We start from the raw sequence: 25,897 nt of genomic DNA, 5'->3' as shown, positions 1-25,897 counted from the left end.
GAAAACACCATTTGCTGTGGCATCTCAAGTCGACTTCTGCTCTTTCCGCTTGGACATTGTTAAAAGTCAAAAAATAAATTTTGCAACTCAGACTCTATCTTTGTTACGACACGTAACAAGACGTGCCAACATCTCCTTAACTTCTCTCACTGATCGTTATCCGGTCGTCGCGAGTCCCCCCTTGCAAGAGGAAATAACGCGCTTTCAGCTATTAGGCATACAACACCACGGCTCTCAAGTGCTCCTTTCCTTCGACACCCGCGGTTCCACAGTTGTTTCAAATTAATTACGCGCCGGCTGAGAGAGCTGTCCAGCCAACCCGGCCGGAGCTCGGCGGGTGTGTTAGTGTATAATAAGCCACCCATCTCTTCACCCAAGGCCCTTCCCAACTCTACACCGCAAATGCACTTTCGTGTCATTTGCAAATAGCGCTGCGGTGGGCTGCAGCTCCTCCTGGGGAGAGACGCAGGAGCGGAGCTTTCAAAAATTAACGAAATAAAACAAAAATCCAAACGGAAACCATGGATTCGTCCGGAGGTTACACTAACACAAGGTGAGTAAAACTCGGCCTCCCCGGCGCACCATGTTCAGCGGCTGCGCACCGTGCAGGAAATGCAAGAGATGTAAGAAAACAAGTACAGCAGCCACAGTGACAAAAACGAGAGGCGTAATCAGTGACACGGTCCTTTCATCTCGGAGCATGCCGCCAACTATACAACCCAGAAGTGGAGCCGCACTCGAAAAGAACGACAGAAAAAAAAATAATAAAGGACGTAGGATCGAAGGGACGCGCCGACCACTTTGAGCCAATAATAGCTCGCTAAAAAAAACGGAAACACACATGCAGCCGACGATGCGCGGGGAGAGGGGCGGGAGGGGGGGGGGGGGGGGGGAGGCGGGAGAAATTGAAACAGCATTATCGTCGAGCTGGGCTCCCACTATATCTGCCGGTCGACGTTGCCGTAGCGGTTGACGCGAACACGGCGCGGCGGCTGGATCTAACACCACCCCCCCCCCCCCCCCCTTTTTCCGTCGAGTTTATGCAAATGGCGCCGTTGCCCGCAAAGGAAACTTCGTTACTTCGAAAAACCGAGTTGATGCACTCTGTATGATACGTACAGCCGATGCGGGCGGCTCGCTGTGATGCACCCCGGATAGCACTGAGTGAAGAAGAAGATGAAAGAAGACACCGAGAAAGAAAGAAGCTTTATAAGCTCTCTTCGATAGAGGGAGAGAAAATGAAAGAAAAGAATGTAGATAACTTCCTACTACATCCAGCCATATGCTTACGCGCCTGGGGAACGATATGGACTTTACAGAAATCAATCCTCGCACAGCCGGCCATGCAATAGCATTATTTTGCTTTTAACTCCAAACTGTAGAGGTTGGATCATTGATCATATCGACATAAAAACGACGATCACAGTAGAATTCCAAGAAAAAATGATACCTGCATTGCCAGATAAATTAGTTGGGCAAGTAACCTTTCCTATTGTTTTTAAATGTATAGACAAGAGTGATGAGATGAAGGGCTCATTGGGATATATATATAGGAAAGAAGCAATGGGGTTTCTGGTCTGGGCTAGTTGGTTCGCTGCTTAGAAATGCTGAACCAGCGTCCGTCCTGTGGTATGTGTTTTCTTTTGTCTCTTCGTCTCGTAGCGCTGGTTCAACATCTTTAAAAAAGAAGAAAGTAGTAGTCAAAACGAAGCAAAGCATAGGGGAATGTTAGGTATTTTTACAGTGGTGTTAATTTAAGTGAAAATTACTTCTGTAGTTACTTTGGACAGGAGATGACTTTTTCACGAAGCAAAAGCGTGTGCTTGTCTTTTCTCCTAATCCGTATAGTGAAGGACTTCGAGTCAACTCCAACAACCTACGGATCTCATAAACGCGCGTCGAAAACAACACCCTGCGCACGGCTGTTTTACATCCAACCTTCTTTGGAATGCGACCGGATGTCAAACCCGGGACCTTGTGCTCAGTAGTGGTAACGCCAGAGACACGGATCCACCATGGCGAGGACAGGCTCAATCCTCAGTTTATGTATAAAAACAATAAAACACAGATAAGACCTTCGAGAACATTTCACCGCCACGTCCTTTCCAAGGTCAGGAAAGGTATACTGGTATGCACGCCAGCAGTCAAGACCATGCTTTTGTTACAAGCCAGCGAGTGGGTTTCGGTTTTGTGCAGCGCAGTAATCATTCGTGGAAAACGCGCAGAGCATGTGCCGCCGGGTTGTGTTTTCCAGGAAAACGCCGTCGACGCTGGAATGTAACGAAACGGCCGAAGCCGCTCGGCCCGCAGTTCGATAGCGATCTACACGGGAGGACGCGGTGATGAAAAATGAGACGCTTAATAAGGCGGATGTGCTAGCGATAACAGTGGTCGTTAAGCCGGCAGGCGCCAGGTATACCAGTAGTATGACAGGCACCGAGGGGCCTCCTTGCCCGAGCAGGACAGGCTTTTATATAATCGATGTAATCTCGTGACAGAGCCCCACTGACGCGTACTGTACCCGCCGCTTCACAGCAGATCAGCCGAAATATGCGGTATAGCTGCCGGTACAGCTAGTGGTGTAACTATGTGTTATAACACTAGACCTTTCATGCTGCGTATTCTATTTGAAGTGAACATTTTCGGAAAAGTCGACTCTTAAGGGCATGGAATACGCCCGAGATAAACGGATACAAGAAAGGAAGATAGAAAGAGAGAAAGAAAGAAAGAAAGAAAGAGAGAGAAAGAAAGAAAGAAAGAGAGAAGGAAAGAAAGAAAGACAGAGAGAAAGAAAGAAAGAAAGAGAAAGGAAGGAAGAAAGAAAGACAGAGAGAAAGAAAGGAAGAAAGAAAGAAAGAAAGGAAGAAGGATAGAAAGAAAGAAAGAAAGAAAGAGAGAGGGGAAGAAAGAAAGAAAGAGAGAGAGAGAAAGAAAGAAAGAAAGGAAAGAAAGAGAGAGAGGAAGAAAGAAAGAAAGGAAGAAGGATAGAAAGAAATAAGGAAAGAAGGAAGGAAAGGAAGAAACGAAAGAAAGAGAGAGAGAGGAAGAAAGAAAGAACGAAAGAAAGGAAGAAGGATAGAAAGAAATAAAGAAAGAAGGAAGGAAAGGAAGAAAGAAAGAAAATCTGTACATGAAACGTGCTCAAAGTGAGCACGAATTTCAGTGGTGCCTCGTAAACCTTTTGCATGAGTGTCACACCTGTATTTTCTTTCGAGTCCTTCGCCGTAACGAAGCGGTGAAATGAGCCGAGGATGCTTAAGAATGTCCACGTTTCGAGTTAAATAAACGGCAATAAGCGACATGCTCCCACAAAAAAAGGTCTGGAAATTCTGCAGGGCTCGATGACGGAGCAATTATAAAGCAAGGCAGAAAAAAAGGCATGAAAAGTTGTCAGGCAGTTTAAAAAGAGGAATAAGAAAAAAACTAGAGGGCATCAGATAATTCTGTACCTCTGGCACGCAAGCAAAAGACAGTAGTTCGACTCACTCTGGCCAATCAATAAAAAAGGAACATCGACGGAGATAAGCGAAAACAGGTTCAGTTGAGCGCATGCATACGCTGAGTGATCGGTTCCTAAAGCATCAATTTGCGATCGTGCGGCTGTGTAGCACTGCTTAGGAGCGTAGCGGCGAAGCTAGCAACGAGAGTTTTCTCATGTTCATTGTTCGGGCTCCGTTTGGGAACAGTGGTTGACTAGTGGAAACGTATCAACGAGACATCAGAGGGACGTGAATGTATATAATCAACGACCTGAATACACGAGAAAAAAGGGTTGTGAATGGGCCAAGGGAGATAGGTTATTTATCCCAAATGGACAGTACACCGGGATAAAATATTCGAGATGCTGAGGCTGCCGCAAAGGGGGGATCGAGCGAAGAGCTATCACAGCCGTACATGTTCCAAAATTATACCTTGTGTGGTTGTAACTTAGTATCGACTACTAGGAAGGACTGACGGAATCCTGAAGTTTCGACACTGAATGTTCGACTAAACAAGCGAGCAGCTGAATCGTAGATTACGGAGTTAAAATATTAAGCAGTATTAAGTAATGAGCATTTCTTTAATTTGGCGAATAATGTTTTCCTCATTGTGTCTTGCATGCGGCTTTAAATCAGCTAACAACCATGAACCTAGGATTAGGAAGCCAGTAGCGACTAGTCGTAACTAAACGTTCTGCACGACCGAACCTATCTCCTCACGACGAGACAGCTTCTTTGTGATAACCCGTAATCAGGGTTCGTCGCTGTATGCTGTTTGGTTCACTGCCTTTTTATTTTTGCTTTTTTTGGTTTTTGTGATACAGCTCTTTCTGACTCTGCTTTCTTGTTGAAATTTCGAGTTCGGTTTGTTCACATCGTGTTGCCGCACTGGCGCCCGTTTATTCTCCTAACAACCGTTTTTTTTTCTCACTGCCCGTAATAAACCTACTTCTATAATGTCCTCGGACGACCTGTACGGTAAATTGATATCACGCGTAAACACTCGCGAGCTGCGAACTGGCGTGCCAGCCAACTGGTAGCGTACACAAAAACACTGCTGCCAACAACAGACAGGCCACTGCTCGGGAGCAACCCATCCACTTCCGTTCCCTGCACCTCAGCTACCCCACGCCCTTGGCGACGCAGCCACCGGTTCTATGAGCGGGCAACCACGTCCGCCGCCTCCGCTTGCGCGCCGGGGCAATTAAGGCGCGCAGCCCTAATTGAGCGAGCCATGCGCCGCGCCTAATTGCCGCCGCTCGCGCCAACCGCAGCGACTCGGTCGTCCACCCAGCCAGCGCCCTTCCCTTTCGACCGCGCCCGCGGCATCGTCCCCTGATCGAACCCTCAACACACACACACCCGAAGCCACCGCAACGGAGGCAGCATGGGAGATCCAAGGCCCCGATAGAGAAAGGGAAAGCACGCACGCCTGAGCCATAACGCTGTATACGTGGGCGGAAAACAATAGAGACTCTTTCGGGGCTCTCTTTCTTACTGTCTCGCGCATGCGTACGCGTGTTTTTATCGGCAGTGCGGTTGTCTCGTTTGGCAGGCCCGCGAGAGGTCTTCATATTGCGCACCACGCCAAGGTCTGAGCGACGACCCGATAACCTGACGAGGGTGGCTCGTTTGATAAAACCGGCCGCGGTAGCATCGGCTCCAGCGCAGCTCGCGTGTAGTATATGTAAGGAGGCGCGCGCCGGTATATATACAATACACGGCGTAGCCTGCGTGGGACGGAGCGGTTTGCGAAAACGCGTTGCCGGCGCGTGGCCCTTCTTGATGTATGTCTCCGGGTGCATCGAGATTCGAGAAGTTGCGTGCAGCAGAGCTGCGGGAATCTGCACTCGCTTGCCCTTCTATGCACGTCCAAGTGCGCGAACGATTTAAAAAACTGCGCCTCACTGAGCGCCGCCGTATAGTGGAAGCTGGACAGGAGTTTTCTAAATGCCTGCGCCATTTAGCCCGCGTATTTTGCGCTTTCATTCGGGCCTGAAAATGATAGAAGCGGATACACATAATTCGCAACTATATATACCCTGGGATGCCAACGTGGTGCACACTTCACATGTAAGCTATCTTCGCCTTTGCAAGTGTTGGTGAGCCGCACTGACGTTAGCCTGACAGTCTGCCATATCTAGGGGTCAACGCAGGTCGATCAATACAGATCGAACTGGTCAGACAGTACGCAAGGCAGGGGAGTCCAGGCGACTATACTAATACTGTCTTTCAGGGAAAAACTTTACATGACGCATGCAACTAAATATCATTTGGTGTGCAGCGCTCATGACGGCGGCATGAGCACGACAAAAGACCGTATACAACGAACGAAGAAATTACCCGGGCCTAAATAAAACTTCAAGACGCGATTGCGCGGGGGGAAAAAACATCGCGTACAACGTACACGCGAACGTGTACGCAGGATCGGGCCCGTGTTCTCCACACGTTCACTGCGAAGTTCCATCTGGGCTGCACGGAACTGGCGCGTACAAAGGCGCGTGTACCGGGGTCCTCTTTGTAGAAAAGCCGCACGTTGCGGTGGTCGCCCCACCTCGGCTTCCCATGGCTGCCGCCCACCCGCGTAGAAGAGGCGGCCCCTAGTAGCCGAGTGCTTGGGGTTCGGCCCAGTACCCGCAGAGAGCCCAGCCCTTGCCAGCGCAGCTCGGAGACTAGTGCACGACGATCAGAAGGACAAAATTAACAAAGCTAATCTGAACACTGAACGAAGACTAATGACCTTATAAATCGCGAGCGCGGCCTCAAGGGCGTATTGGTGTCCCGCCCATATGGTGAGTTAGGCTTGAATGGCGAGCGTAAGACGATAAACCATTGCCCGAGTTTTGCCCCCCCCCCCCCCCCCCCGCCCCCCCCCCCCCCCCCCTTTTTTTTATCGCTTCCTGGGAGCCTTCATGTGGTCAAAAACAGCGAGCAATACCCGGCAACCACGCAGACTGATGCGTGCATGGTTCCAGACGAGAAGGCTCTGGGTTTGAATACGACCTGTTCTCTAGAGCGCTCCCTTGCATGAAAGGGTGAGTGTTAGAGGACAGTTTACCCCCTTTTTACTCCCATATAGCCGTATTTCTGCTTAGAGTGTAGTAAACAATGCATTTTTTTTCTCGGAGAGGGCGACAAGCCTGCACGAAACACTTTGCACATAGAATATACGTGCAGACAGTCCGTAATGTGCGTGTGGTCACGAGGATGAGGATGCACAACCTCGTCTGTTATTGGGTTGCCCAGACATTGACAATTTTAGGACGCGACTGAAGAAGGACTTGCCCACCCTCTATAAAAGATCTTTTAGCCTTCAAAAGGTATTAGGCCTATGGACGACGCATGCGCAACAGAAACAGTCCATCACAGCGCTGAAATCTTTTCCGGAGCCCAGAGGCACCCTCGCCAGTTCCTGGATATCTTGCTTGTGTACTTTCTATCCATGTTTTTTCTTTCGGCTTGTGCTCCCTGTGTGTACGCTTGCATGTCACACGATCGTGGGCTTTCTGACAATAAATTGTTTGTTACTACCGTGCGTGTGACATACTATGGCCCTGCCATTATTGTTGTTGCTCACTATTTCTCTTTCATTTATCTTATATTTGGTTTCTTTAGTGCTTAATGTGATTACTACAAGTCATTGCTTAACTCATATTTTCCATTTTATGTTAGCATTTCTGCCGAGTGGATTGCATTATCTGGACTGTGAATTGTGTGAGTTGAAGCCGCGTTTTGTTGACTTTAATGTCGCGTTTTCTTTCATTATGTGCAAAGGAGTATGCGGCGCCGCTATCAGGATTTAACGTATCCTTTTATGCTCATGTCAATAAAGAAATAGGGCGCCGTGAGAGAGATCGCTTCTGTATATATATATATATATATATATATATATATATATATATATATATATATATATATATATATATATATATATATATATATATATATATATATATATATATATATATATATATATATATATATATATATATATATATATATATATATATATATATATATATATATATATATATATATATATATATATATATCACTCCGTCCGTACATTCACGGCATTTCACACAGCGTCAAGAGGGTTGTCAACGAAGCAAACATGAGGCTGGTTTTCTCTGGTTAAGACAAGTTGCTGAAATTGTGTAAGATGACGAACGTGTTTCCAAGCAGCTGTACGTGATGCAAAAAAAGAACATCTGAATAAATTTGTGGTGTGCATAAAATGGATGGCATACCTTACTCCATTTACTTGCGGTCTGGTATACACAGGGAAGACTAGTAGATGCCTAAATGAAAGACTAGTAGAACGCAGGGGTAATATGGCACAATCAAGAAAGTGACACCTGCCGGAGCATTTGACATGAGGAGTGTCCCCTGCAGCAAAACCTGCAAGCTATTGTTCAACGAATTCACTGTTGGAGCCAGCATGCAGCAAGGACCGTTGTAGGCGTAATTGAGATAACAGAAGCACGTATCGTTCGCAAAAAGGCAGGCCAGCGCGTTAGAGTACCATCGGTGAATCTCTCGAATAAGGTAATGGCGCTCCTGGATATAAATGTCACACACAGACAGACAGACACACACACACACACACACACACACACACACACACACACACACACACACACACACACACACACACACACACACACACACACACACACACACACACACATATATATATATATATATATATATATATATATATATATATATATATATATATATATATATATATATATATATATATATATATATATATATATATATATATGCACGGTCGAAGCACTCGAAACCAGGTTTAATTAGACGTGCTAGGCGTGCAAGACAGCAGGGAGCTCGAGCGAGGAAGAAGACGAAAACCTCTAGCCCCTCGAGACCGCAAGGCATGGCAAGTCCCATCTAAAACAGTTCGGCCGCGGTATGGCGCCACTGTATGGATTGGGACTGTGGCAATATATGCCCCTGCCGCCAATGAAATTCATTCGCAAGATACCGGTGCGTCCTTTCCGTTTTACAATCCGTCGTTATATATGCGCGTGTGTCTTCGTCAATATGAGCAATTAACTGGCCCTCCGTCGTGGTATTTCTAGCCTGTGCCTATATCACAAATTTTATTACTCGCAGCTCAAACAGCAGCCATGCATCTGCGCACCGCCATCACGCCCGTCTCACTGCACCGGTCATCCGCTGAAAGTTTCACGACAACGTGCCCGTATACGACCACATTTGCAAAGTCATTTTTCCTCCGAACGACAAGCGACTGGAACGACCTTCTCCATGAAATTGCCGCCATCACCTGTTCATCAACTTTCCTAGAAAAAGTCACATCCCACCTGTCATCATGAAAAAAAAATTTGCTTTCTCATGCTAACCTCACCCCTTATGTAAAACCCCCTACAAAAGGGTATTTAAGGAAATAAAAATGAAATGAAATATAGCCCGTTGAATTTCTACCCTTTCTTACTTTTTTTTTGCGCGAAAGCCCTACTTGACGAGGTCAAGCCCAACCAAGAATCTTGTGTGAAGCCTCGAATTGACTCGGCTAAGGTCGGGAAAGTTCGGAGGAGCGTCGCGCCAGCTGCAGCCAATCGGAGGAAGCTCGGGAAAGTTCGGAGGAGCGTCGCGCCAACTGCAGCCAATCGGAGGAAGCTCGGGAAAGATCGGAGGAGCGTCGCGCCAGCTGAAGCCAATCGAAGGAAGCTCGGGAAAGTTCGGAGGAGCGTCGCGCCAGCTGCAGCCAATCGGAGGAAGCTCGGGAAAGTTCGGAGGAGCGTCGCGCCAGCTGCAGGCAATCGGATGAAGCTCGGGAAAGTTCGGAGGAGCGTCGCGCCAGCTGCAGCCAATCGGAGGAAGCTCGGGAAAGTTCGGAGGAGCGTCGCGCCAGCTGCAGCCAATCGGAGAAAGCTCGGGAAAGTTCGGAGGAGCGTCGCGCCAGCTGCAGCCAATCGGAGAAAGCTCGGGAAAGTTCGGAGGAGCGTCGCGCCAGCTGTAGCCAATGGGAGGAAGCTCGGGAAAGTTCGGAGGAGCGTCGCGCCAGCTGTAGCCAATGGGAGGAGGGCGTCGCGTCAGCTGCCACTGAGTGGAGAGAGGGAGTGCAGATAAAGAGCGAAAAACATGGTTGTGTGCACACGCAGATGTCAGAAAGAAGAGGCGAGGAATGCACACATGCTTTCCCCCGTCTACTCGGTCTAACTACGTTACAACCCTACCACTATACTCAGGTCAGATTACAACGCGTCGCAGTTAAGAAAGAATGCACCACTGACAATCAGCGATGTTTCTGTATTCCTTTGCCTTCATTTTCATTGCCCTGCTGCGCTCCTTAAACACACTGAGCAGTGTCGTAAAAAAGCGGCTCATGAAAACCCCGCGAAGTTTTCTATCTCAAAGTAATCTGGACTTAAAGAGAGCTGTAAGCTGTTTTTTACAGCTTCAATCGTTCATTTCTCGTCTTTTTTTTTTTTTTTTGCTACAGCCACCCACTTTAGGTCGTCCTTCAACAGAAAAGAGGCCGACTTGCAGGAAGAGAAGAGAGAGAGGAAGAGAGAGAGAGAGGGGGAGGGGGTTGCCTCTTCATCCACGCCTCGCCGGCTCAGTGCTGGCCTGTGACGCGTGCAGTGCATTATGTCTGGGAGCGACGAGCAGGCACCGTGAAGTGATGCTCACCGTATCGCAACTAGCTATAGCTATTCCGAGCGCAGTGGGCGCTGTTCGCTTGAGCGACGCAGTATGAAAGAGCGAAGCCCCGAGCATAGATAGCTATGGCAGTCAGATACGCTAGTGCATTCAGGCTGTCGGCGCTATTACGTACGGCTGCTCTAGAGATAAAATGGCGCATGAGTACATAGAACGGCACTCAACTCACTAAACACCACTAGTCCCATCGTCACCATCATTATGATCGTTGTCGTCGCTGACAACCGCACCATCTCTACCGAGAGAGTTTTTACAGGCTTAAAATCCGCACCTCTCTTGCGGTCAATTAGAGAGTTTTAGCACAGCGCGCGAAGCAGGCACCCGACTTCTCCGATATCCGTCTACGCCCCATAGACAAATAGACGTACACGCTAAAACGAAATGAGTAAAAAGGGAGTAAGGTGTCCTCTAGCGCATTCCTTTTTATAAAAGAGTGCGGTAGGGGACAGCAATTACCCCCTTTTTACTCCCATATAGGCGTATTCGTGTTTAGAGTGTATAGGCGCACCCTCTGTGCCTAGGCGAGTCATTCATCGGCCAAACCCTATACACTTTCTGAGACGCCTCGAGCAGTTCTTTTTTGGTATCGTGGGTGGCGAAAAACTGCAGATCATCAAACTGATTTATAGCCAATGAAGATTCTGGGTATTAAACGCCAGCAGAACGAGAAAACGGAGCTATAGCTTGGTTCTGCATTGACTTTGGGCACGTTAGATGAGTTTGCGGGAGGAAACAACGACGAGGCCTAGCGCTGCGTCTCGTCGTTGTCTCGTATACCGTCCTCCCTCGCTCATTCTGTACAAACGATAAGCGCACTGAAGCTACAAGGAAAATGCGTTTTCAAAGTCGAAGCCTAAGCGAGTGAGTCTCGCAAGACGCAGGTCCACTGCAAGGATGAAGCTTTCCGCGAACTACTTCCGCCTGACCCTTTGCCTACAGCCAGCGTTATCCAACCCTTGACATCCGAAAGCGTTTATCTAACCACCACTCTTTCAATTCGTCTGCCTTGTTCTTCTTCTGCCTGGCAGTTTTTCTTCTGCCTGGCAGTTTTTCTTCCTCCGGACGCTGTGTTCTGAGCGTTTGTTGCCTGAATAATACTGTCACGTACTTTGTGCCCAGATTTCCTGGACATTCAGTAACTACAATCTAAACAGAAAGGAGTAAGAAAGGGAGTAAGCTGTCCTTTGGAGCATTCCCTTTTATAAAAGGGAGTGCCCTAGAGGACAGATTAGTCACTTTTTACTCCCGTGGAGACTCATTCGCGTTTAGAGTGTAATGCCATCTGCTGGCCGCAAGTAGCGAACACTGCGTACCGAACACTGATATTTGGAACTTGTAACTTTGTGAAGACTAGAGAGTCCCGAGAGCTTGTGCGCGAACATAGTAACTAACATGTTACTCGTTGCAAAATCTAACCTAAAAAATGCGTCCTGCACTCACACAAACTATACTATACGGCAATAGGAAATAAATGGATGTGCCGTACATTCGAAATTCTCGCGGCGATTTCGAGTGTCCAGCGTCCGCTGCTCGTGGTGGCAGAATTGCAAGCTAGAAGCGTTTGTCCAGATCTCCTGGGCTCGTGTAACGAAAAGCGCCGTTTAACACCCGCGCTAGGTGGGAAAATCGTGATCAGTTAAAGGCGGCCGCTACGACTAAATCTGATCTTTTTTTTTCTGTTTCCCAACGTCACGATGCCACCTTCCTTTTCATGGTTCTTGACCTGCTGTAAACTCTTTTTTCAATACGTGCCGCAAGATACCAAGTCCCTGCGCACCACTACGCCGAAAACGCATTCACACCAGGTACGATACTTCACGTAACGCCGGTCAAACCATTTGTCGCACGCAAGTGAGGAAACATTTCATCGCGTCGTACCTAACTCGACGCTTTCAAAATTGAATCTGAGGCGCCAACGGTCGACAGGGAGCGAAGGCGACGAAATCTCGTTCGCTCCACTGGCGTACACACCGCTCACGCTGCACTTATAGAGGGAGCGCACTCAACGAGCGCTCATTAAGCTGACAGTCACGTAACGTTGATACATATACGCATCGTGTACACGATCAGCAGCGCAGCGGGCGCTAGAGAGAGAGAGAGAGAGAGAGAGAGAGAGCAAGTCGCCGTGACTGCAGCTATTCGGGTCGCGTGTACAGACCTCTCCATCATCATCACCTCGCACGGCTCTTTATCACGCTTCCATACCTCTTCCAGCTTCCCGAGCACCAAACTGACAAAACAACAGATGCTCGCTTTCGCTGGTCTGGAAAACACTTTCAAACCCTCTTCTCTCTCACTCTCCCAACCCAACATCATTTCCTTCCCTTTCCAACGTCTCAACCACCGGTTTGTGCGAGCTGCACCTTGGTAACCGCCTCTCAAGCGTGCCCAACGTGTGGCAACATTATACGAGATACACACTACGGTCACCGCATCAACTACTCCACGCGGCGCACAAGGAAGGAGACGGTGGCGAACCAGCTGGGAAAAGCAAAAAAAGCTTCTGCGTATAATGCGCCCCCCCCCCCCTCCCCCTACTTCTCCTTCCCCAGCTTGCTTTATTCCAAAGCAGCCTTCTGTGCAGGCCATCCGGACCGCTGACTATACAGCGCGCCGACCTAACGTCATCGCCCGCGTAACTCGAGAGGAACACTTGAAGCCCGTCTACTCTCGCGCGGCGAGACAGTGTTTATACCGCGCGCGGCCAAGTGAACGGCCTAGATGCGCGAGTCCGTCGACCACGAGTCTTGAGGAAGAAAAAGGACCGGGACCGCCGCACCCGGACCTGACGGCACGGCGCGACTTGTTTATTCGACGCGCACAGCCCTGCGGCCAACGGTGTCTGCCTCGCCGTGCTCCCTATCCTTTCTACCCTCCTTCAGCATTCTGCGCGTTATTCAGCGCGTGCATGCATCGTCGGGCTGAAGCACGCGCGCGCGCGCGAATGCAGATTCAGCATGGCTCCGCCGGCAGAGAGGACCCTGGCCTCATAAAGCGTCCCCTGACAGCGCCCGGCATTCCCTGCGGCTTCTGCTCGGCTCTCCTATTTATTCGGCGCGAAAGAAAAGAACCCTGGAAGAGGTATACGTCCGAGTCAGCCCCCCTATTTTTATTGCTACTTTTGCGGGGGAGAAAGCGAGAGAAGAAGAAAGGAAGAAAGAAAGAGAGAGATTGGTTACAGAGCACGAAGAAAGAAACCGTCTACCCAAATAGAGGAAGAGCCATCGCGCATATGGGTTGCCGGACTTCTGCCGGAAGTACGCACTAGGGTGAAACGCTGCGTGGATCTCTGCCCGTTAATAAAGGAGAGAGGACGAATGCAGCACTTAGCAGAAAGAGAGAGAGAGAGAGAATAAGAAAGAAACGGGGGAAAAAAACGCGGGGCCAGCGACGTGCGGTTGAAACCGAGACGCCAGACGTTGCTCGGGACAAAAACAGTTGCGCGGGCGTGGAATGTTTGTTACCGAAAGTTGGCCAGATGCTGCTGTGCGTGGCCCACCTCGACTCGTGTCTTCGAGGAAAAGCAGGCTGGGAGAGGATGTTTATGAATTCGCGCGCGTGTGTTGCGCAGAGTTCACCTCACGGTATATACAATGTCCCGTGGTTTATATAACAGCGGGCTAGAATGGTTCCAGGTGGCGTAGAAAGGATTGTTTCTTAAAAGGCAAGGAGGTGGGTGTTCGCGATGAGCCGCGTACTACGAGGCGCGCTTATTGCCTCTGTCTTTATTGCGTAGATGCAATGCATTCGCGTTCACAATACACTTGTCACAATTGACTGGCGCGCAACTAGCAAAGTAACGGAACCACCGACGATACAAAAGTTCCGCCAAGGAAGCTACGTAATGTATACTATTTAATTAGTTCAAACATCAACTAATTAACTAATTAAAATAGCGTCAATCCTTACAAAAATTTCTTTAGAGAGTCTATAGACTGCCCATAGACTTCTGTCTATAAAGTTTATATATTCTCTATAGACAAACCCTAGAGAACAGCCTATAGGCAATGCAAATCCTATAGACAGTCTATAGACAATCTGTTGATTTATGGCCACACAGTTTTAGTAGACTTTTGTCTATTAGACTGTTGTCTATATACATTCTATAGACTATGAATAGACAAAAAAAATTATCTATAGGAAGGCAATAGAGTCCATAAGAAGTCTATAAACTGTCTATAGACCGTTTTCATAAGGGAAGAAAAATGAAATGTCTCGACGGTGTCTTATCCACCCATGGTAATCAGGTGTGGTGCCTTCTTCACTTTTTTTTACCTGAACAGAGACTTGAAGCTATTAACGTGCCCATGAGTTACAGCTATATGACGAGGCTGTGGGGAGCTCACTTAGGCTTACCATGCAGGACATACCGTGCTCTCGCAACGTGGTAAGCTTGCTTAATGGCAGTATTTAAATTTGGAGAGAGATATAAAAATGATTTTCGCGCGTAAGTGATTCCCATATGCATCTTACACTCATCTCCTAAACCCATGTCAAGGAAAAACATGGCAAGGAAAAGAAAACAAGCAGCGAGGATATATGCATGCAACATGCAGCGCGTGAGCTTCGAGAGAAAACATACATACGACATACAGACATCAAGAACAAGAAGTATATAAACTTCCATCTACCTGGAGGGTTTTTCTGCACTGCTTGAGAGTACCGCGGCACAGCCGACATATACAGCTAATCAACCATGCGTTACAGCAAATCATGTCTCAGCGGACCTTGGTAAACGTGAATGCAGACTAGTTGTTAGCCTGAGCTTCACGATATGCTTCAATCATACATTACCTTCACGGAAGTGCCCGAGCTAGGTTTTCCTACACACTAAACAATCTCTCACCCATAAGGGTGCAAATCAGCTGTCCCCAGACGAACACCCTTTTGGGTGCTAAAAAGGGTGCTAAAAAGGGTGCAAAGATCAGTACCCTTCAGGAAGGGTGCACAGCATGAAATGTTAGAGGGCGAGCATCAATCCAAGGATTTTGCTTCATGGGTGAATCAATGTGGAACACTCTTCCAACATGCATTCGTAGAGGTTTTACGTAAAAATAGTACCCTTTAATGAGAGTGCAACCACTACATTCTCTAAAGTATCATTAAGTGTACCCTTCCTTAAGGTTGATAATCTCTGCACCCTTTTTCAGCACCCAACAATTGGAAATGGGTGTTCGTCTGGGGAACCCCGATTTACACCCTTAAGGGTGAGAATTTTTTTAGTGTGTAGACAGCTGGTGCGGACGCTACTTTTTGTTTGTCACTGTCCATTGATGAAACAACGCTTCAGAAGTACAAATATGTTATGTAACAATTGGCAGCGAGGTGCTGGAAGTGCTAAAGGAATACGTCTACTTGGGGCAGGTAGTGACAGCTGACCCGGATCTTGAGAGAGAAATAACTAGAAGGATAAGAATTGGGTGGAGCGCTTATGGCAGGTTCTCTCAGATCATGAATGGCAGTTTACCAATATCCCTCAAGAGAAAAGTGTACAAAAGCTGTTATCTTACCGGTACTCACGTGCGGGGCAGAAACGTGGAGGCTAACGAAAAGGGTTCAGGTTAAATTAAGGACAACGCAGAGAGCCATGGAAAGAAAAATTACAGGTGTAACGTTTAGAGACCGGAAGCGCGCAGAGTGGGTGAGGAACAAACGCGTGTTAATGACATCCTAGTTGAATAAAGAGGAAGAAGTGGGCTTGGGCAGGGCATGCAAGGCGAAGGCAAGATAACCGCTGCTTCTTAAGGGTAACGGAGTGGATTACAAGAGAAGGCAAGTGTAGCAGGGGGTGGCAGAAGGTTAGGTGGGCGGATGAGATTAAGAAGTTCGCAGGCAAAGGGTGGATGCAGCTGGAAAAGGACAGGGTTAATTGAAGGGACATAGGATAGGCCTTTGCCCTGCAGTGGGTGTAGTCAGGCTGTTGATGATGATGATGAGTCTGGAGTTAGGGAAGATAAATAAATTTAAGCAGAAAAATATTCCCAAAGAATTTTGTTATTTTTTTCCAGTAAGAGTTATTATTTTTTTCCCAGCGGCAAGTAACCTCCGTATGCCTGGTAGACAGACCACTGGTTGTTTGTGAAGCGTCGTAGACTCTGCGATGTTGGGTAATCTTCGCGATCATATACAAACCGGTTTTCTAGACCGTTCTCGAGCGCTACTGACCGTCTCGGCCGCTCCTATCCCAGCGACTGCGAGGTGCACGTGTAAGTAGAGACATTTAGCATAGCGCGAACCACCCCCGCTATATACCGCTTATCGCATACCGCGCGCCGTCAGTACGCATGCGAAGATCCCCCCGAGGCCGCCAGGTGGCGCCAGGTGACTGTCAGCTGTAAAGTCATTTTAGTCCGCTGTACAGTCAGCCATCTGCAGGTACACTAGCCACGTCAGGAACAACTATAGTCGGATACAACTCAAGAAGGAAGCGGCAGATGCCCCGTTCAAAGGAGACCCTCCATTCAATGGCGTCGTCCAATTTTCATGATGCCGCGAATAATCTGATTAAGCCGTAGTTATTCCCCTTTCATCTGCCAACACCTGTGATTTCAAGCTAGCAGGTTCAATGGGATCGGTCAAGGGGGAGAGCAAGAGACCCGATCGGCGCCACTGGCTGGAAGGGCTCCTTGGAGGGGGATTTGCTGCTTGGTTCTTGAGTTGTATCCGACTATAGCTGCGCATGCGCAAGCGTAGCGGCGGCGCGCGGTACGCGTTGCCGGTACACGGGCTATGCTAAAGGTACGCGCCCACCTGGTTCCATTCACTCTGGGCATCGGGGTGCCAAATAAGCGGTGTGAAGCAAAAACATCCATCCGCCTTTCTCCGGGTCTGTCGTGCCCGCAACGAGACAATACCAGAGTCTATAGGAGTGTTGTTATATTTTACCTTCCCGCAAGCACTAGGAGGGCTGCCGTGTGGACACAAACGCTGAAAAAATTCTCGGCAGGTGGCGGAGAATATACGCTAGTGTAAACAGAAAAATGAGTGTAACTGAATGCGACATTAGCCGTCAACTGGCGTCGTCTACAAAGAAACGCATTCCCCAGTATACGGCTATGTGAAGCGTCGTATACCCGGAACAATTTCCAGAAAAATGCAAAATATGCAAAGCTAGTGCAACGCTCGACCGTGTAACACGGGAATGCCCTCGGACCCCTTGGGCCACTATAAATAAAGTCTAAAGACCATTGGGAGACCCATCTACTCAGCTCCAACCAGGAGACTTAAGCAAAGATCATCCAAGAGGCTGAAGACGCTGCCAGCGCCTACGAGATCCCTGGCTGACGTCTAAAGCAGGGGTGTTAGCCCTTCAGTGTGGAGATAAAGTTACTGATAACGATGATTGCCCATAACGGCGATTTGTCGCCATCACCGGTCGACTGCGCAACTAAACTGCGTTGCGTCGACACAGCTTTCCCGCACGGATCTCAGAGACTACACTCATTCCTCTAGCGCACTCCCTTTAATGGGCAGGGTATGCTGCCTAAGTACTGGGGTAGATTTTCATCACTAAAAAATACAGAATACTGAATTTTCGCAACGGAAGCCAATTCCCTCTTCAAGACATGCGAAGTTCTAAAAGTTGCGAATATTTTAACCGATGTTTCAACATCCTTTATCTGCTAACCTCAAGACCTCTGGTGCCGCATTTAAAAACTTTCTAGCATTGCTAACTGCATGAAGTCACTAGATTTTTTTAGTTCGAATATACCTCCGTTGCCAAGAGTAAGCATTGCATATATATTTAGTGACCGAAATCTGACCCGGAACTTGAGCAGCATACCCTGACCCTTAAAGGAAGCGCGCTAGAGGACAGTTTACTCGAGCGGCGGGAAAACGTTTAAATTCAATTTTATCGTCAATAAATGCATCTTTTTCCGCCGAACAAACATTAATATAGGCTTTAAGAACCATAAAATCAATTTTTACTACAGCTGAACTTTGTTACACCAATATTGAAGGGGCTCGATGATTACTTGGTTATAGCCGTAGCTTCGTATAGCCCGTGTTTGGCGAGCTTCCAAGGGGAATTGTCATTTCTTCGTTATATCCATTAGTTCATTATAAACCGTTTCGTTATAACGAGGTTCGACTGTAATAACAAAAACAGGATGACGTTGTCCTCGATGTACCTTTTAACAACCAAAAGTGCATGCATGGGTAAGCGCCTCTACGAAGATTCCAGTGTTTTTTACGGGCTCACGGGCTTTTGTGTGGGCCCAAACTTTTGAATCAATATGCATTGCGTAGCTTAGCTTAAGTTATTTCTGGCGCACTGAAATTTAAACACGAAATCTTATTTCCAAGTCCCTTCGTAGTACACCGTTGCACGTAAGCAGGCTTCCACAGATGAGTCCTCTCTTATCTCTGGTAAAACGCCAGCTCATGACCGAAGAGGAATTCGCTTTGGAATGGTTCAGAAATGGAAATACCGAACGGCAGCAGCCCGAACAGGAAGGATTATGCGTACGAAAGTGACGCCTGCCAATGGGGCATTTTACTTGGCAAAGCGAAAAATGTTCGCAGGTATTTTCTGGCGGAAAAGACGCTTCTTTCCATACGCTCCCCCTTTTTCGTAAACGCCATGCCACCCATATATTAAGGGAAGCTGGCGAATCGCCATATGCCACCATATTTTGGACTTTTGGGCGTGTGTGGAAGCTTCGCGACAAGTTTACGTGTGCCGTGCAAGTTGGAAGTATCGTGTCAATTGTACATCGCGAAAACGTGCACTTTAAGCGAGGTTTATGAATTTTTCTTTTAATTCGAAACTTTCTCCTCTCCGGTTCGCCCTCTCCGTAGACAGTTGCCTTTCGGCGCATCTCGTTCAGAGATGACGGGAAATGTAAGTTTCAATAAAACCAGCGAAAACAAAATGTTTTAAGAAGGCATGCGTAATTTGTTAATAATATAAAAAAAAATACCTCAATTCTTTTTAATGCGTGCAGTAACATGATTAGCTGTTAAACAATTATGCACCAGGGCTGTCAGTCGCGCTAACAGCCACTCGCACTTCATTAGCATCTGGCTTATGGTTTATGGGGTTTAACGTCCCAAGGCGAATCAGGCTATGAGGGACACCGCAGCGAAGGGCTCCGGAAATTCCGACCACCTCTGCTTAATTCGAAGCATCTGCTAATGGCGCTTATGTCACACAGACTCTAGGCGGATGACGCTGCCTGTAAACTGTGGAATGCATTTGGGCTTTGGATTTTCCCCATATTTAAGCCCATAGATGGATGGATAGCAGGATGGATATTACTGTCGTCCCCTTTGAATCGAGCGCTGGCTACTAAATTCAAGTTTCCCGTGTATAGGCTGTCATGCTGTATAGCCTGTATAGGCGATGTCAGTGCACGTTAAATATCCCCAGGTGGTCGAAATTATTCCGGAGCCCTCCACTACGGCACCTAATTCTTCCTTTCTTCTTTCGCTCCCTCCTTTATCCCTTCCCTTACGGCGCGGTTCAGGTGTCCAACGATATATGAGACAGATACTGCCCCATTTCCTTTCCCCAAAAACCAATTATTATTATTATTATTGTATAGGCTGCAGCTCCGTGAGAGCAGCCGAGTATTGCTGCCGCTGAGGGCGTTGTGGTCTCTGCTACGGGAGCAGCAGCAGCAGCAGCGGTAGCGGCGTCGACGGCGGCGTGGCGAGCGCCGCGCGCGCTGCGCCGTCGAGCGATCCGCTTATCGGCGACGTACTACACGGACACGCCCGACGCTCTGCTCGAATGGCGGAGCGCGCAACGACTACGCGAGGCGGCGCACGGGGACGAACCGCCGAGGAAAGGAAAGGGTTGTGCATGTATGCTGCGCAGCTATACGACGATCCGCCCGCACAGGCTGGCGTTTATGGGCGACACGCGCAACCATTCTAACGCACCGCCTCACCGCGGGCACTCGCTGTTCTGTGTGGTGCAGTGTTGCGCTTGGAATATAAAAAAAAGAAAAAAAGTTACGGGGCTCTCGTGCGAGGGCTCCTGGTCAGCGGGGTTATCTGTCGCGAAACCGCCGTCGTCGCTTCAGATGAACCCGCCGCGGTGGCTCAGTGGTTAGGGCGCTCGACTACTGATCCGGAGTTCCCGGGTTCGAACCCGACCGCGGCGGCTGCGTTTTTACGGAGGCAAAACGCTAAGGCGCCCGTGTGCTGTGCGATGTCAGTGCACGTTGAAGATCCCCAGGTGGTCGAAAGTATTCCGGAGCCCTCCACTACGGCACCTATTCTTCCTTTCTTCTTTCACTCGCTCATTTAACCTATCCCTTACGGCGCGGTTCAGGTGTCCAACGATACATGAGACAGATACTGCGCCATTTCCTTTCCCCAAAAACCAATTATTATTATTATTTATTCAGATGACGCGGCTGTTGCGACGCGCGTCCCTTCTTTCAACCTTTCCTCTCACGTGTCTTTTAACTCTCCTTCTGTCTGCACGTGGTAGCGGTCGTGGTTCAGCCTGAGCCAGTGGGCAGGCCCGTGCACATTGCTCTTCATTCTTCCTGCAGTCGCAACAACAACTTGCCCCTGCGATAGTCACTGCGAAATGAATGTGATGTAAGCGCGAGCATTAGGCAGGGCGCTAACTCCATGTTCCTTGTCAGTCAACGCAGCTTGTTATGGCACAGAGCAGCGACAACGCTCCATGGACAGCTACGTACTCGACAGGTGCACGGCACCAGTTCAGTGGAAGTAAAGCAAACGATGTTGTGCGCGCATGTGTGCTTTGCACCTACACGTGTGTGCGTGCGTGTGTCTAATTTGTTTTTCTGTGTGTTCTACAATGTAGTCACCAATGCGTTCTGATTGGTAAAGTATGCAGTGTGCAGTTGATAAAATGCAACGATTGCAGCAAAATCTCGGTACAGCTTGAGGCCTGTGCATAAGGGCCGGCATGGAAAAATTTCATGAATGAAGAGCGACGCACATGGATAGACTAAGATGACATAAAACGTTCAATATCGTACTAAAACCGGTTTTGTGACCGTAAGCCCCATTTCATGCTTTCGGTCTCATTTCGGAACCGAGAAAAGGAAGATTTTCTGGTTCGGATCAAAATGTGCGTTGCACTAACATGGCCACAAAACACCCCGAAGTGTTCCTCATGCAGATCGTACAGGATCGGCACCACTCAAGGTGAACATGCAGTTCGTAGACTGGCCTGGAGGTGGTGCTTCACATCGTCTACCACGTCATTTCGATCCGCGGCTGCGACGCACGTATAGTGGGGCTCTGAAGAGCGCGGTCCAGCACTGGTGTGTTATGATAGTGCACGACCCTGGTCGCTTCAGATCGATTGGAGTGTGGACTCTATACCTCCGCCACTGATTTAACACAGACGTACCTTCTAACTGCAAAAGAAAAACGAAGAATGCAGGGATTATTGTCGTGCTCTGCACACTACAGAAGCCAGACACTATAGCAACTACGCTGACGAAGTGGTATTCACTTTCGAACGCGTTAGCATTGCTGCCAAATTTTGCTCAAAATTGTGATGCAGCTACCCTACAGAAGGCCTCCGCCGGCTGCCCGCCTACCTTTGCTCTACACCAATCGCAACCCCTTACAAACCTACAACCACCACCCCTCTCCAGAAGGCCTATACCCACTACACACCTAGCCTTGCCCTCCACCCTATTTCATCGTCCAGAAGCCGCCAACCACCTAACGAAAAAAAAAACTACAGGATTTTATTTGACGCACATATGAAGCCATGTGTGTCCCATATGAATCCTATATGCCTCCCACATAAATTCTGTGTCCCATATGAATCCTATATGAATTCTATATGTCCCCCATATGAATCCTATATGCGTCCCATGTGAATCCATCAACCAAAATAACTCCACCACACACATATGAAGCCATATGTGTCCCATATGAATCCTATATGCCTCCCACATAAATTCTGTGTCCCACATGAATTTTATATGTCCCCATATCAATCCAAATGTCTCCCACATGAATCCTATATGTCTCATGTGAATACATCAACCAAAATAACTCCTCCAGGCATACATGAAGTCATCTGTGTCCCATATGAATCCTATATGCCTCCCACATAAATTATGTATTCCATATGAATCCTATATGTGTCTCATGTGAATCCATCAACCAAAATAACTCCACCACACACATATGAAGCCATATGTGTCCCATATGAATACTATACGCCTCCCACATAAATTCTGTGTCCCATATGGATCCTATATGACTTCTATATTTCCCCCAAATGAATCCTAATGTATCCCATATGAATCCTATTAGTGTACCATATGAATCCATCAACCAAATAACTCCACCACACACATATGAAGCCATATGTGTACCATATGAATCCTATATGGCTCCCACGTAATTTCTGTGTCCCATATTAATCCTATATGAAATCTATATGTCCCCCATATGAATCCTAATGCACCCCATATGAATCCTATATGTGTCCCATGTGAATCCATCAACCAAGATAACTCCACCTTCCAGACGGCCCTACCCAGCACCCATCCACTCAATACATACCACGCTCTAGACGCGCACTAGAAGCCTACGTAGCACTGGAACGTAAAGGCGGCGGCGAAATTCAATCAAAACCACAACGGAAATGCGACCATTGCAGTAGCGCCATGTACAGGCAATGCAGCTAACACAGATTTATCGCATCACCTCGTATGATCGCCTATCCATTTTTTGTTCCTGCTGAAGTCCACCGTATCTTTTTTTTTTGTCATGATTACTTTAGCAGCCACCATTTTCGCACCGTATTTCCAGCGTATACCTGAAACCTTCACACAGCCGCATTCATTTTGCTTCATTTTTTTGTTTAATGCTGATTTTACGCTTATTCTGCTGTTTATTTTCTATTGTTATGTTATATTTAAATCAGTTATTATTTATGTATTCAATTGTGTTGGATTCGTGATTCTGACCTCTACCATAGTGCATTTTCAATTAAAAAAAATACCTGTAATTATTTAATTCAGCCCCTCCCATTTATGGTACATTTTGACTTCAGGGCACGGTAAATCAGTGAAACAAATAAATAACTAAACAGAGCAAGTGCACCTACGTGTCTCAGACCACTCTGCTTTGCCGAGAAGCGCTGTCTGTACGATGACGCGTGATGCGACGTCATGTGCCTGGTGCGGGTCGTGAGCTGTATATTAAGAGCGAAGTTCCTTGTGTAATAAACACCGGGTAGAAGAGGAGCTCGGCTGCTTCTCGTCTGGTCTCTTCTTTCCACGTGTCCTCGCTATTTCGCCTCTCTCTCCTTCGAGAAGAGGACAAAGGAAAACGAAACCACGGAATACAAAGCGAGGCGGTCAAGAAGTGAGATTTCACACTTCGTGAATTCACACGGCCAATTAGGCGTCGTCAAATCGGAGGCGTTTTCCGCCGGTATAAATAGACGAGAAGAGCGCACTTTAAACACGAAAGGAATAAAAAAAAATAGCGGTGGTTTAGCTTTGGTTAAACCTGGAGTGACGCGATCGCTACAGCTGGCCGAGTGGAACTTGGTCACGTGACCAACCACGTGACGAACCACGTGATCAGCCACGGCGCCACGCCGCCGACAGATGCTCCGCACCACGTGACCAACCCCGTGACAGCGCCGCCACGCTGAAGGCTCGAAATGCTACCGTAATGTAGCTATCGCTACAAAAGGAAGTAAGCTCTCCTCTAGCACACGCTCTTTTAGGGAGTGCACTAGAGGAATGCTTACTCCATTTTTAGGCCTATATAGGCGTATTCGTGTTTAGAGCGATATATGATATGGAAAAGGCACACATTGAACTTAAAGTGAGTTATCGAAAGTACATCAATAACAAGGAAAATTTTAAACCATGGAAGCATCAGACGAGAAAGCGCCTACTAATGGAACCCGTAATGATGTTTATCGCAGTAGCACGCCTCTATAAAATTATTCCAGATAGCATACAACACCCCCCCCCCCCCCCCACCCACACACACACACGCACACAGAAGCATGCAGCGCTAAGAGAGTAATCACCCCTCGTATGAATGCAAAATGTTTTGAAGATTTCTCGTTGTGGCTTTGCCGCGATACCTGCGTTATGAAAGACTGGCTACTTGCTCCTCACAAGCGTGCGAAGGACATCACTTCTCACACCTGATCTACCGTGAGTAGGGTATGTACACACTGTTTCCACGAGGCAGATAATTTCAATAAGATTTCGCTTTATTTCCTTGCAAAAGACGGCGCAGGAAAGGTATCCGAATATGTAAATATGTAAATCAACGACATGACAGAAAGAGGTTATGAGGAAAAGAGAGACGCAGCGACTCGTCATCGAAAACGAACGAAGAGTGTGAAAAGAGGAGGAATGCGAAGGAGAGCAGGTACCTACAAAAAAAAAACAAGTCATACTAAAATTTATAAGGGACACCTAATTACTTAATGTGTTGGCAATGCGATAGTATAAGAAGCCGGAAGTGACGTCACATCCGGGCTGCTGACGCACTTTTCCTCCAGCCAATAGGAATTATCCGCTCTGTTGACATCACTTCCCTCCAGCCAATGAGAATTGTCCGATCCGGTGACGTCACTTCTGTCCCGCCAATGGGCGAATATTACGACCGACGTCAAATTTTTTTCCCATTGTGGATTTTAATGTCGTCGCGTAAAAAAGCAGCAGCCGCAACTTTCAGTGAAGTGAAGGGTTCTTTCTTCAAGTGTGCGCAGAAGCAAGTGAAGCGCATATATCCCAATTCACGCACGCTACAAACAAATTTCCTCGTGATGCCAAGTGTACGCAACAGACACAATAGCCCTGCAGCTACGCACCCCACGACGCGCCCTGTGTAATAACCACTTTTTTCAGCTACGTCAGCGTACGATTACCGGCAATATTTTACTCCAGCAGGGACCGTTTACCGACAAAACACTCGAGGTGCACGCGCAGGGAAATGAATGGCAGGGAATTAAGACCAAAAGCATTCGCTTCGCGTCGCGGACACAGAATCAGGGAGCCATACAGGAATCGCGGAGCGCGAAAGGAATGTAATTGGCCTAGCGGGTTTCTCAGTCCGGAAGGAATCGTACCTTGAGGGAACGCCTTGGTGGAAGTCTGCTGGCCACGGGCAATCTTGGCCGCACCTGATTCTGTAACGCAGTACACAGCGATATCAGTGCGCGCAGGTGCCTGCGCGTCTCGCGTTTACATGCAACCTCCACCCTCTTTCATAATTCGACCATGGTGGCCATCAGTGGGGAATACCGCGGTGTACGTATATATAGACACCATGCTCACAAGCCGGAGAGGTTCCGCCTCTCCAGAAACCAAGAGTGCGGCGTATATGGGAGATAAACCAAAAAATAGCCTGCAAGACTGGGCACCTCGACTTCAAAGGATGATGATGAGGATGAATTTTTACGGCGCAAGGGTATCTATGGCCAAAGGAACGAGGTTGTTGCTTCTACTCAAGGTGGGGTCAACGACCCATTATTTCCCAAGCATTTCACCCTAAAGAAGCCGAGCACCAGGCAGGGGAAAGCTTGAACCCATTGTATCACCGGTTAGTACCCGGCGGCACTGGGGATCGATTGACCTCTGAAGAATTGGCACGAAGTTCAGAAACGCGCTGTGTATGATAATGGTTTATGGTTTATGGGGGTTTAACGTCCCAAAGCGACTCAGGCTATGAGAGACGTCCTGTGGATGATATCCGATGAAAAGCAAAACTCG

The 25,897-nt window shown here is 47.9% G+C and overlaps 1 long non-coding RNA gene across 1 annotated transcript in view; it reads right to left on the bottom strand.

Moving 5' to 3' along the window:
- The window catches only part of LOC144134480 (uncharacterized), a 151,460-nt gene that overhangs the window by 86,080 nt on the left and 39,483 nt on the right, over positions 1 to 25,897 (bottom strand). The window contains exon 3 of the long non-coding RNA XR_013315140.1: positions 25,255 to 25,314. This is a non-coding gene — a long non-coding RNA (uncharacterized LOC144134480). The remainder of the gene's footprint in view (positions 1 to 25,254; positions 25,315 to 25,897) is intronic.

Source organism: Amblyomma americanum, chromosome 5 (genome assembly GCF_052857255.1).
Source record: "Amblyomma americanum isolate KBUSLIRL-KWMA chromosome 5, ASM5285725v1, whole genome shotgun sequence".
NCBI lineage: Eukaryota > Metazoa > Arthropoda > Arachnida > Ixodida > Ixodidae > Amblyomma > Amblyomma americanum.
Note: the sequence above shows the minus strand (reverse complement) of the source record. Positions and strands in the feature narration are given on the sequence as shown.